Source organism: Ipomoea triloba, chromosome 9 (assembly GCF_003576645.1).
Source record: "Ipomoea triloba cultivar NCNSP0323 chromosome 9, ASM357664v1".
Classification (NCBI taxonomy): domain Eukaryota; kingdom Viridiplantae; phylum Streptophyta; class Magnoliopsida; order Solanales; family Convolvulaceae; genus Ipomoea; species Ipomoea triloba.
In genome coordinates, this window is record NC_044924.1 from 23,988,709 (window position 1) to 24,002,914 (window position 14,206).

Sequence of the window (14,206 nt, forward strand, 5' to 3'; positions counted from 1 at the left end):
GGGGGGGGGGGGGGGGGGGGGGGGGGGGGGGGGGGGGGTGGGGGAGTGGGAGGAGAGCGGTGGTTTGGGATGACTTAGAAGGAAGGTATGTGTGTGACAGTGTGAGAAGACAGAGGGAGTCTTTTCCCTTTTCACTCAACCAAAATTATATTTATCATATCTATGCGTGACCATCAGCTAGCTGCTAGCACAGCTTAAATTGGTAATTTTTTATTAGTTAGGTCACAAGATTGACTTTAACTAGAGGGCACATTTACATGGTTAATGCAAGCTTTTCCGTAAATAAAAAAGAATATACGTAAATATAAACAGACATTACTGAAAATTTCACACAAATAAATAAAATTAATTCATTACTCTTCCAAAATATATGTAAATCATCCTTACATGACTCAAAATCTCAAATAATATAACAACCCGATTGGTTCTGGAAAATATTTGAAGGGAAATGAAATAGAAATTTCATGGAAAATACATTTTAGGAAATGAAATTCCATTATTTAGTTTATGAAAAGAAATTACTGGAATATAAATTCTATTGTTTGATTAGATTTTGAATTGTAAGAAATAATGAGTATAACGACAATTATATAACTACAAAATAATAATAATAATAATGGCAATTTAAAAACTTGGTGAATGCATAATTGTCCAGAGAAAACAAAATACCAAGAGGTGACCAAGAAATTTTTTTTGAAGTAATGAGTACAAGTTATACGGACTATTAGCCATGGAAAACAAGGCCAATGTCTCAAAACTATTAACTATGTATAACTTTTTTTTTTTTTAAGGATATGTATAACTTAAACTGGAAAACAACTCAGCCTTATTCGTTAACATAATTAGTTTATCAGTCAATTTTGATTTATTTGACCACTATTAGTTGTTTGACTTGGTTAAACATTTAATATAAGTGTTTGATCAATTAGTTATTTGTAACAACTTATTGCTTTAAAATACTAAAATTCAAAAAATTATTTTCTCGATTAACTTTTTAAGAAAGTCATTTCGCATGTAATCAGCTATCAATTAATAGTTAATTTACCAAATATTTTTCAACAATCAGCTAATGCAATCAAATAATCAAACTCACTATCACATTCATTTAACATCTAAAGGCAAAAACTTGTGTGAGACCGTCTTACCATGAGACCGGTCGGGTCGGGTCAAGATGCAAATGTAACACTTATATGCACAAATGTCATACTTATATGCTCAAATGTAATACTAATCAAGAATAAAATTTTTGTTACTTATTAGGGTAAATGTAATACTTTTAAGGGAAAATACAATATTTTTACATTTCGATTTAAAAGTATTACATTTTTACTCAAAAGTATTATATTTGCCCTTATAAGTGAGAAGCACTTGTCAACATTACTTATTATTAAAAATGTATTACTTTTTCTCTTATAAGTAACAAAAATTGTATTTTTTATTAGTGTTATATTTGAGCATATAAGTGTGAGATTTGCACATATAAGTATGACATTTGCATGGTACTTAGACCCGACCCGACCCGTCTCACGAATAAGTGGATTCGTGAGACGGTCTCACACAAGTGTGACCCATTTACTAAACAATCCATTATAGTGGATCTTAATGTTTATGGTCATGATCTTTCACTTTATTAAAATATATAATGATGATTAAATTTATGCCGTGAGTACAAAAATATTTTCTTATTCAAATAAGTTGTGTGGTCCTATTATGTGACTGAATTTGGGGCAGCAATTTAATCATATAATGTGGGTGAACATTTTATTTATTTATTAATTTTTTTTTTTTAGGAAATTGGAATTGTAACGGTAAAGTGGAGAAAGAGCTAGGGTGACAGGGAGCATTGCTTTCGTTGCGGTGACAGTGGCCGACCGGTAAAAGAAGCACTTTGATGCAAAGTTGACCAACTGTAATCATTAGTACTGTAGTATTTGTTTGTTGCCGTTTCTTTATTACTCCGTATTTTTTTCTTTTGTATTTTTTAATAAATAGTAAAATAAATTCTAGAGACTAGGGTGTTTGGGTTCAGATTCGCCAGTATTTATATATTATATTCACACTCCAGTGAGGGTTGTAAAGAGATTATTTAATTCCACTAAAACTTTTGACAATATATATAATTGAATGATGTATATTGTTCCAATTAAAATATTAAATTGTTAGTTAAATTCTATATTAATTAATTATATATAATACTCAATATATGGGCGGATCCAGCATGGGGACAATGGAGGCAGCTGTCCCCACTCACCCAAGCCCCACCTCCACCTAGGGATGGCAATGGGGCGGGGTGGGTGCGGGGGATATATCACCCGCCCCGCACCCGCATTCCCAACCCACTCCCTGCACCCGCACCTGCACCCGCACGGGTAATGAAATTCCTACCCATCCCCGCCCCCGTGGGGATTTTGCGGGTGCGGGTAATACCCAACCCGCAACTCTAATTATTAATATTACACTTAATAATACCCAACCCGCAACTCTAATTATTAATATTACACTTAAATATACCCAACCCGCAACTCTAATTATTAATATTACACTTAAATATAATAAAAAATTTATACTACAATTCTAATTATTGCATGGATTCTTTTTATAAGTTTGAACATAACTCTAAAATTTAATAAGAGCCAATGATGTTAGTCTTTAATTGAAACTAAAATTGTGTTGGTAGTATAAGTTCTATAAGTGTTTGCTCATTATGTTATTTATGTTGTTCCTTTTCAATTTTCATAAACAAAAAAATAAGACAATGAGATGATAATTCAATTGAATCCTTGAGGCACTAGCTCATAAAGAAGTTTAATTCATTATTCATTTTTAATTATAAAAGATACATAAACTTATATAATAAATGAATACTAGTAATACAAGTGTGTGAATATAAATAAATAAATATATAATATATATATATATATATATATATATATATATATATAAGTGCGGGTGCGGGGCGGGGATACTCCCCCGCACCCGCCCCCATACCCGCGCGGGTTTACAAAATTCCCCCCATCCCCGCACCCATTACCCAAATTGTGCGGGTATTTTAAAACCCGTAGGGGCAGGGATGCGGGTAACCCATAGGGTGCGGGTATAATTGCCATCCCTACCTCCACCCCTTATATAGCCCTTATATATATATATATGTATATATATATATATATATATATATATATATATATATATATATATATGTATGTATGTATATATGTATGTATGTATAAATATATGTATGTATGTATGTATAAATGTATGTATGTATGTATGTATGTATGTATGGTACAGTTTCAGAACAGATATAAGTAAACAATTGATTGGTTTGTTGAGTTGGTTGGTGAGCACCTTTACCTAGGAAAGAATGAGGGTTTAAATCTTTAGAGCAGCAGGTGTGATCATATTTGGAGCCTTCTTCTCAATGCTTTTCCCATTCCTTTTCTGAAGCTTTGTATATATTAATTTCTTCAAAACTTTTCATTCCCTTTATATAATAATGAGATGTTTTATTTGAATTATTTTATAAAATTAATTATGTTTCATATATTGTTATTAATATTTTTATAAAGTTTTAGTGTATTTATGTTTCATATATTGTTATTAAGAGTTAATTCCATTTTTGGTTCTAGATTTATAGGTGGCAGTTCACTTTAAATCCCTTTTTATTAGAATATTCACTTTTGGTCCTAGTATTATTGTGACATGACCATTTTTGGTCCTTTATCAACAAAACAGTGTAAATATCGTTAAATTCAATAACGTTTCTGTCTTCAATTATGGATGTTTTCAAAAAAATAAATATAAAAAATATAGCAGTTCAACATACTTTGTATAAAAAAGATTGAAATGCCTTTGTATTTAACGAAATTTTGACGATTTTGTAGATGGAGGACTAAAAATGGTCATGCCGCAATAATATTAGGACCAAATGAGGATGTTTTAATAAAAAGAGACTAAAAGTAGATTGCCACCTAAAAATCTAGGACCTAAAATGGAATTAACTCTTGTTATTAATATTTTTATAAAGGAGTTAATTCCATTTTTGGTCATAGATTTATAAGCGACATTCCACTTTTAGTCCTTTTTTTATCAGAACATTCACTTTTGGTCCTAGTATTATTGTGGCATGACCAATTTTGATCTTCCGTTAACAAAATCATTGAAATGTCGTTAAATACAAGGACATTTAGATCTTTTTTTTATACAAAGTAGGTTGACCCACTATAAACCACTATTAGGAATATATTGTAATTGTTTTGATGAACCAAAAATGTAATTTTAGACCCCCAATTTTATTTTGAGTCTAGTATAGGATTACGTAAAGCACAAGCCTAATCGATTAAGTGGAAATTACAATACTATAAATTTTTAATTTATACTACCTCCGTCCCATTTTGTTTATCTGATTCGGTTAACGAGGCTTGACTGAAGTTATTTTTAATTCATATTTTCATAATATTAAGTTTAGTATTAGTATATAAAATTTATATATTTAGAAACTACATTAAAAGTACTATTAAACACAAAAAATCAAATTTAAAAATAATTAAAAATTACTAAAGAAAATAAGCAATGAAGAAAGAGTTGGTTTGACCAATGAATAGTAAACAGGACAGGTAAAATGGGACAGATGGAGTACTTGTAAGTCATTCGCTTCCACTTTATAAATTGAGAAGAATTTGGAAGATTGATCAAGACTCGAAGATATCCCGGACCGTGACAACGGTTCGAATTGCAAGAATTAATTCTTTGAAAGAATTAATTCATGATGAAGATGTTGCAATTAAAAGTCAAAATTGAAGTCAACCTCGAATGGGTTCTCTCACAAAATATTTTAGAGGCTATCTCATGCAAGGGAAACATTTTTGGAGATGAGGATGCCCTCATGGAGCAAAGTGGCGTGGCCAACCTTGATCGTGTTCAAAGAAGAGGATGACTTGCCTCTTTAATTATTTGGTGATGATGATGACATTGCCTCTTTAATTTATGGAGATGAGGATGACTTGCTCAAATTTAAAGAGAGTATGACTTTGATCATTACTTTGGAGATGAGGATGACTTAGCCGAATTAGAAGACAAAAATGGAGATGAGGATGACTTAGCCTTTGAGGAATCAAAATTGAGGATGAGGATGACTTGGTTTCAAGGCTAAATAAAAAGGGTCAACCACACTCATTTATGGAGAGGATGGCCGTGAGGATGACTTGCCATTTTTGGAAGATCAATTAAAGCTTAAGGATGAGGATGACCTACCATTATTTCATGCAAGAAGAAGAATTCGTATCATCCTAAGGGGGAAGGACAAAAATCATTTTTGAGGCTGAGTGTGGCGTGATTAAAGGAGAAAAATAGCATGGTCTATTTATTCCAAAGGAGTCCAACACTGCCAACATTATTTCTAAAAAGCGAGAATATTATTTTCCTAAATATAGCACAAGGATGACTCCAAAAGGTGAATTCAAATAATCTTGCTACAAGGAGCTGAAGATCATTATGAGAAAAGTCAGTGTACTTTTCAGTGGCATTAATTATGCTCAAGCAAGAGTCACCGAACGGATATATTTCAGAGCAACCTGACTTATGGATTATGAACAAAGTCAAGTGTTCACACTACAAAGTCAAGAATGGATGATTACAAGTTACAAGGAAAATTATATCAGTGATTGCAGAAGAATGTTGGAGGATTATCAGAAGCAAATATTCAAATTCATCTAACAGAGCCATCAAAGTTGACAAAGACCATCTGAAGGCATTTAATGTTCTGAAAATTACAACGGGCAAATAGCTAATTTAGCTATATAAAACCATGAAGACTTGATACTAAAATATGCACTTGAGACATATGAGACGGACAAGAAAAAGGGAACAGACACAGAGGAAAAATATTAGCACTGAATACACTACAAGTGATATCAGATTTGAAAGTGCTAAGTAGTGAGCTAAACACGAGAAAAATAAAGTCTTAGAGAGAAATGCTTTATTTCTTGAAAAGAAATTGTAGGAGTGTAGCTTTGTGCAAAACACTCGGGGGAAACTAAGTGTAGCTGGGTGCAAAACACTTGGTTGATTGCTTTGTGCGAATTACTCGGAGGAGTGCAGCTTTGTGCAGAACGCTCGTGGAGACTAAGTGTAGCTGGGTGCAAAACACTTGGTTGAAGGGCGTAGCTGGGTGCAAGACGCTCGTGAACATAGCTGGGTGCAAGACGTTTGGGTTTGAGTGTTGCTGTAGAGAAAGTGCATTCGGAGTAGAGGAGTGCTAGAAGAGCACAGATTCACTATTGTATCTGGGTGATTGAATATAGTGGAATCTCTCCTGGAGGAAGGAAAAAGTGGAGTAGGAGGATTACATCACCTCCGAACCACTATAAATCCCTGTGTCATTTACTTTATCTGCTCACATATCTGCTTGCATATTTATCTGTCTGAGCATTGCATGCATTGCATACTTTGTCACATTTATTACTCTTGATGCTTTATTGGTACACGTGACATCATCTTTTGCATGCAAGACATATTTGCATACTCAATCTCATCCTGTCAAAGTTTATTTGTTGTTATGCTACGAACCCAACTATTCATTGCGTATACTATTTGATCTAGGTTTGATAGTTCCCACGTCCGCATGCGAGCCAAACTTTATATACTCAGTATTTGAGTTATTTATGACGTTTCTAACGTGTTGCATGTTGTGAAGCTCTTCATTTTTGCGTAACTTTGATTATAACACTTTATCGTATTATTATTTCCGCTGCATAATTCAAGTTGAATTTATTCACTTGGATTCTTTCTGTTGAAGTGTTATAATATTTTTGAAAAGTTAGAAAAGTCTATTCACCCCCCCCCCCCCCCTCTAGACTTTTCCTACCCTATCGGGACCAACAAGTGGTATCAGAGCAGTTGTCTATTTGAGTCAAATCTTGACTGCTAGACAGATCTCAAACCTTCAAAATGAAGAGAGACTTCGCTCCCAACCTATTATTTTCATTAGATAAATTTGATGATTGGAAAATCCGTATGCAGGTTCATCTATCTGCATTACACGATGAAATGTGGGAAGTCATCAAAGACGGGCCGATCAAAATCTTAAAGATCAATACCGCTGTAGCACAAACGAGTACAACACCGCAGTACATTCCTAAACCCAAAGAGGAATGGGGTCCAGAAGATCGTACACGAAATAACTTGGACAACATTGCCAAGGATATTCTGTTCAAAGCCATTGACGATGCAACTTTCCCGAAAGTCCGAAAATGCAAAACGGCAAAAGAAGTTTGGGAAGTTCTTGTGAAGATTGGCGAAGGAGACGAACAAGAGAAGGACAACAAGCTCACAATAGCATTAAAGAAATTTGAAGATTTCAAAATGCTAAGTGGTGAATCGATTACCGACACGGAAGCAAGATTTATTAAAATCATGGGAGAAATTGTCGATCTAGGCAAAGAAATTGATCAAAAGGAAATATTGCTCAAAATCCTACGTGGATTACCGTCAAACTGGGATATAAAGGTCACAGCCATGAGAGATCATAGAGATCTAAAAACGTTGTCAACTGACAAACTTTTTAGCGATCTAAAGGCGTACGAATTCGAAATGAAGTCAAGGATGGAAGAAGAACGCGAAGAGAAAAATGTCGCACTCGTTGTCGAACAACCATCCACGTCAAGGTCAGTTAAAAATAGTGAATTATTATATGACGAAAATTTTGCTTTGTTTGTTAGGAAATTTAAGAAATTTATGAAGAAGAAAAACTCAAGCTCAATGAGAAGATCCAGACGAAGCAACCCAGAAGAAGTTTCGAATTTATGCTACAATTGCAGAAAGCCTGAACACTTTATGGTTGAGTGTCCCTATCCCAAGGTGAGCAAAAATCAAAATGAAATTGTGCAGAAAGAGGCTAAGACTAAAGAAAGAAGATTAAAAAAGGATAAGAGAAAAGCATTGATTAGTGATCCCTTGGAATCAAGCATGTCAGAGGAATCTTCAAGTGATGAAAGTGATAACTCTAAGGATGAAAATGCATTATTTTGCATGAGTATTTCAAATGAGTCAATCTGCGAAGACAAGTGCTTAATGGCGCTTGATTTGGAAGAAGAAGAGGTAACATCTAAATCTTTTAATTCTGTGAGTTCTACTTTTTCGAAAAAGTCTATCTCTCATTTAATGAGGGAATGTCAAACCGTAATGGACACTCACTCTCAACTCGAAGAGCGCAATAAATTTTTGATTCTTGAAAAAGATGAAATAAATGAAAAATTGCAATATGCTCTGTCCGAGGTGAAAGAATTGAATGCCAAAATTATTTGTATTCAAGAAGAGTGTAAATCGAGGGAAGTGAGAGAACACAACTTAAGGGAGGTTATTGCAACATTTACTCATTCGTCTAAAATAATGGACAAAATGGTAAATATGCAAAAACCATCTAACGATAAAATCGGTCTCGGTTATGATCCGTCGTGTTCTCAAGCCTCTATCAAATTGACTGATTCTACTACTGCTTTAAATGATAAAGTGCATGTGGTAAAATTTGTTAAAAGTTAAGATAACACAATGAGACAAGGAATTGGGTATCAACCTATTGCCAAAAGTAGTACTATACGACCGAATGCTCAAATACACAATTTTTCGACAAAACAGTCTGCTAAAAGACATGAATTTAATTATTCAAAAAGATACTCCAATGAGTTAAGTGCAAAAAGACCACATTGGAAAATGAGAAAATTTCCAAACAGTGGAGTTAGGAGATTTTATCCTACAGAGTCATATTGGGTTGAAAATATTAAAACTTGGACTAGACCAAGAGTTAATAAGTTCAAACAATATATTTCCCAAGTGCCAAAAAGTATATTAAGTTTTCAAAACCCGGCACGGAAAAAGTTTTCAAAAATTAGCTATGATTATAAGGTTAACAATGGTTACAAATCACCTATTCTTGGTTCTGTGAGAACAAGGTGGATTTGGGTACCAAAAATCACTAACCCCCCAGGACCCAAGCAAAACTAGGTACCTAAAAATGTTTAAATATTTTGCAGGAAGTATGGTACTTCGATAGTGGATGTTCACGACACATGACTGGAAATAAATCTAGTATTATTAATTTCAAATCCATCGAAGGACCAAAAGTCGTATTTTGAGGAAACGATCGATATGGAACAACAAAAGGAATTGGAACGATAGTACGAAACGGATTGAAAATAGAAGATGTATCCTATGTGGAAGGTCTAAAATTCAACTTGTTGAGTACAAGTCAATTTTGTGACAAAGAATATCTTGTGGAATTCTTCAAAGACAAATGCCAAGTGAAGAATGAATCAACCGGAGAAGTCGTACTTGAAGGAACGAGAAAGAGAAATATGTACGTTGTGAATTGGGGCACTACAAAAGATACAGTGTGCTTAGTGGCAAATAATTCAAGCATCACGTGTTGGGAATGGCACAAGAAGTTAAATCATTTGAACTTCAAGACCATCAACAAGCTAGCAACGAAAACTCTAGTCAAAGGACTACCCAACATCACGTACAAGAAAGATCAAATTTGCGATGCATGTCAAAGTGGAAAGCAATCAAACCGTCGTTCAAGTCCAAAACTCACGAATCAAGCTCAAGACCTCTTAGTCTACTACACATGGATCTATTTGGTCTAGTAGACCCAGTAAGTATAAGTGGTAAGAAATATACTCTTGTTGGTCCCGATAGGGTGGGAAAAGTCTAGAGGGGGGGGGGGGGGNTTCGAAAAAGTCTATCTCTCATTTAATGAGGGAATGTCAAACCGTAATGGACACTCACTCTCAACTCGAAGAGCGCAATAAATTTTTGATTCTTGAAAAAGATGAAATAAATGAAAAATTGCAATATGCTCTGTCCGAGGTGAAAGAATTGAATGCCAAAATTATTTGTATTCAAGAAGAGTGTAAATCGAGGGAAGTGAGAGAACACAACTTAAGGGAGGTTATTGCAACATTTACTCATTCGTCTAAAATAATGGACAAAATGGTAAATATGCAAAAACCATCTAACGATAAAATCGGTCTCGGTTATGATCCGTCGTGTTCTCAAGCCTCTATCAAATTGACTGATTCTACTACTGCTTTAAATGATAAAGTGCATGTGGTAAAATTTGTTAAAAGTTAAGATAACACAATGAGACAAGGAATTGGGTATCAACCTATTGCCAAAAGTAGTACTATACGACCGAATGCTCAAATACACAATTTTTCGACAAAACAGTCTGCTAAAAGACATGAATTTAATTATTCAAAAAGATACTCCAATGAGTTAAGTGCAAAAAGACCACATTGGAAAATGAGAAAATTTCCAAACAGTGGAGTTAGGAGATTTTATCCTACAGAGTCATATTGGGTTGAAAATATTAAAACTTGGACTAGACCAAGAGTTAATAAGTTCAAACAATATATTTCCCAAGTGCCAAAAAGTATATTAAGTTTTCAAAACCCGGCACGGAAAAAGTTTTCAAAAATTAGCTATGATTATAAGGTTAACAATGGTTACAAATCACCTATTCTTGGTTCTGTGAGAACAAGGTGGATTTGGGTACCAAAAATCACTAACCCCCCAGGACCCAAGCAAAACTAGGTACCTAAAAATGTTTAAATATTTTGCAGGAAGTATGGTACTTCGATAGTGGATGTTCACGACACATGACTGGAAATAAATCTAGTATTATTAATTTCAAATCCATCGAAGGACCAAAAGTCGTATTTTGAGGAAACGATCGATATGGAACAACAAAAGGAATTGGAACGATAGTACGAAACGGATTGAAAATAGAAGATGTATCCTATGTGGAAGGTCTAAAATTCAACTTGTTGAGTACAAGTCAATTTTGTGACAAAGAATATCTTGTGGAATTCTTCAAAGACAAATGCCAAGTGAAGAATGAATCAACCGGAGAAGTCGTACTTGAAGGAACGAGAAAGAGAAATATGTACGTTGTGAATTGGGGCACTACAAAAGATACAGTGTGCTTAGTGGCAAATAATTCAAGCATCACGTGTTGGGAATGGCACAAGAAGTTAAATCATTTGAACTTCAAGACCATCAACAAGCTAGCAACGAAAACTCTAGTCAAAGGACTACCCAACATCACGTACAAGAAAGATCAAATTTGCGATGCATGTCAAAGTGGAAAGCAATCAAACCGTCGTTCAAGTCCAAAACTCACGAATCAAGCTCAAGACCTCTTAGTCTACTACACATGGATCTATTTGGTCTAGTAGACCCAGTAAGTATAAGTGGTAAGAAATATACTCTTGTTGGTCCCGATAGGGTGGGAAAAGTCTAGAGGGGGGGGGGGGGGGAATAGACTTTTCAACAAATTCAAAAATTATAACACTTTGGTAATTTCTACTCTAGGTAGCAAGCATAAAGCAAATAAACAACTTAGAGTTCGCAACGGAATATCAGTACGTAAAGTGCTATAAATAACTTGATCAGATATGAAGAGATATATCGCATGCACACAAAAGAGATAGCAAACCCAGATGATAAATAAAGAGTGAATAGTAAATGGGTTTGTATGAATCAGGAGGAATCCCTTACAAATAAATGTGAATAGTGAGTGAATAGTAAGGAATAGTGTGTGAATAGTGTATGAATAGTAAATAAGCTCTAGGAAATTGAAATGCTCAGTACATGCACTTTGAATATGAAGACTTGTTATAAAATATGCAATGTAATGCTATGCATGCACACGTATGACTTGCAACACCAAGATGGATATATCAGTTAGTGGGTTAGTACGGGATATGCATGCAAGAATAAATATGGTGCAAGCAAAGTAAAGAGACAGAGAGATTTATAGTGGTTCGGAGATGGTGTAATTCTCCTACTCCACTTCTTCCTTTCACTCCAAGGAAGATTTCCACTATCTTCAATCAACCAGATACAAATAGTGGATCAGTGCCCTTCTAGCATCTGCTACTCCGAATGCTCTTTGCCTACAGCAACACTCAAACCCGAACGTCTTGCACCCAGCTACGTTCACGAGCGTCTTGCACCCAGCTACGCTCCTCAACCAAGCGTTTTGCATCTAGCTACACTTAGTCTTCACGAGTGTTCTGCACAAAGCCGCACTCCTCCGAGTATCCCGCACAATGCTATACTCCCGAGCTTTTCTCCCGAGCGTCTAGCTACGCTCCCGAGCGTCTCGCACAAAGCCACGCTCCTTCCGAGTGCCTCGCACTCAACTCGGATTTCACAAGCCGCACCTGCTACTCTCCTTTCCTCTACTCACAATAGATATGATTTTACAAAGAAGTATTTTTCTTCTTCTCTCTCAGACTTGAATTTTTCTATTCAACTCAATACTTGCACTCTTCAATTTTTCTTCTTTCTTTTTCGAAATAATAACTCACTTTTAGCACACACTCAATTTTTCTTCTTTCAAATGATATCTCAGATACGTAAGCAGATGAGTGATTAAGAGAGGTGAGAGAGGTTGCAGAGAGGTGCATGTCTTCAAGTCTTCCATGGGTATTTATAGCTTGAAGAAGCTATCTACCCGTTGTAGATCTTCAAATCTTGATCGTCCATTTTGAATCTTGAAATAATTTGCCAACTTGTTCTGAAGCTTTCCATGGCCTTTGTCAGATGAATTTGAAAATTGGTCTATGTCATTACTCCTCTTGTAAGAAGCCCATTCGTCCAATTGCATTCTCAGATCTTGAATTGAATTTCCTTATCAAGATGGCCTCCAATTTTGACTTTTCAAGTGTGAATCCTTGACTTTGCAATTTCTTCTTCTGATTGTCAAGTTGATCTCTCCAAAATAATTTCCTCCGGTGACTCTTGCTTGAGCATAAATTATATCACCGAAAATTCACCGACACCTCCAAGTTGGTCTTCATCAGATTAATTCGAAATATGCCTCCAAAAATTAATTTTGGATTTCTGAATTATTATCCCAAAGTTATATTTAATTTTGGCTCCAATCTCAGTCCAAAAATTTACTTTTGGATAGAATTTTTGTTACCAAAAATTAAATTTTCACTTAAGAATTTTATCTCCAAGATTTGGATTTAGGGACGTGATCTTCATTTGCATTTTCGCTCCCAGTTAGCTATTCCAGTGTGTATTCTGGAAACAGAGTGTCATCCTCCTGGCTTAAAATAAATTCCACACAGTAGGATTCGAACACTAGACATCCTGATTCATGCTATGTACTCTAACCATTACTCCGTATTAACTCATTAGTTAATACTCTTCTCAAATAATCTTTATTCTCAGAATGGCCTTAGTAGCATTTTCTCCTTCTTGAGTAAAGAAATTCGAACCAGCTTCACTGTTCAATTTGTCATCGAAAGTTGTCCTCCTTCCCTTGTTGAGTCATCCTAATGTCCTCCAAATAAAATATTGATCCTGGGTTTTGAATCAGAGACCTTTAGCTTGTGCTGTGCGCTCCTTGTCCATTCTTCCATTTCATCTTTTGATGATTTTTACAACATATAATTAATAAGTAACAATATGCTGACTAAGTCTAATTCTCCTCAATTTCGTATGACTTTTGACTTAGACTTGGACCTTTGGAGATTGTACACTAGACTCAAAATAAAATAAGGGGAATAGTAAAAATTACAATTTGTATCATCAAAACTATTACATTTTATTCCTAACAACTCTTGTTGTTGTTGATGATTTTTTCAGGTACACATGGACAATATTTCTCAACAAAAAGAATGAAGTGGAGAAAAAACTGTCAGAACTACTCAAGCAACTTCAAAATGAAAAAGAAGTCAAAATAGTCAAAATCCGTACCGACCGGGGTACAGAGTTTGTGAATGGCGTGATTCAAACTTATTGCAATTTTCAAGGAATTGTACATCAATTATCAGCCGCAAGAACACTGCAACAAAACGGTGTAGCTGAAAGAAGAAATAGAACGCTTAAAGAAGCCGCACGAGTTATGATTACGACTGTCGATCTACCAAAACATTTTTGGGCAGAAGCTATCAACACTGCTTGCTATACTCAAAACAGAAGCATGATTCACAAGTTGCACGACAAGACGCCATATGAACTTTGGAAACTGAGAAAACCTAACCTTAGTTATTTTCATATTTTTGGATGCAAATGTTTTGTTCTTATTAATGGCAAAACACATCTAAAAACTTTTGATGAGCGTGCAGATGAAGCAATATTTTTGGGATATTCTTCCACCAGTAGAGCATTCAGAGTATACAATAAATCTATAATG